This window comes from Penaeus monodon, chromosome 28, assembly GCF_015228065.2.
Source record: "Penaeus monodon isolate SGIC_2016 chromosome 28, NSTDA_Pmon_1, whole genome shotgun sequence".
Taxonomy (NCBI): domain Eukaryota; kingdom Metazoa; phylum Arthropoda; class Malacostraca; order Decapoda; family Penaeidae; genus Penaeus; species Penaeus monodon.
In genome coordinates, this window is record NC_051413.1 from 7135903 (window position 1) to 7136519 (window position 617).

The window sequence follows — 617 nt, forward strand, 5'->3', positions numbered from 1 at the left end:
GAAGTGCTGAAGGCTTTACATTGTTTATTTTTACAAGCCAAAGATTGAAATGTTCTTATTAGAAGGTAAATACCAGAGAGATCTACAAGTTTTCTCATAACAGCATTATAAGTGGTGAAGAATTGCTAACACTGCTGGAGCAGAAAGGTACACCAACATCACTTTGATAGTTATTATCTTTACCTTTACTTTGTACAGACTATTTTCTTAGCTAATAGTCAAAACAGAAAAGTGTTTTATAATATATTGTGAAGATAATACCTTATAATGATATCTTATAAAAAGTCACAATCACACACACATGTATGTATATACCATGAACAATGTACACTTCATTATTGTTTAAACTTCTAAAACTTAATAAACTTGCAAGTAGAGAAAATATACTGAAAGCCCTTGGGTAATTTGTAAACTTTACTTACCACTATATATATGGTTATATCACTTAGTACATTTTTATATCTAATTCTTTCTGTCAGAGTTAAATACTACTGTCTTCTTATTCATTTACTAAGTAAAAAGTAACTAAATTGTTCCTCACCACAAGATATGCACGGGCTGTAGTGAAGATATCTGGTGCTAAATTGATATAAAATACGATATTATTCCAACTGTAT

The 617-nt window shown here is 29.3% G+C and overlaps 1 protein-coding gene across 4 annotated transcripts in view; it reads right to left on the reverse strand.

Moving 5' to 3' along the window:
* The window catches only part of LOC119591338 (ATP-dependent RNA helicase DDX42-like), a 10115-nt gene that overhangs the window by 8203 nt on the left and 1295 nt on the right, over positions 1-617 (reverse strand). The window lies entirely within an intron of this gene.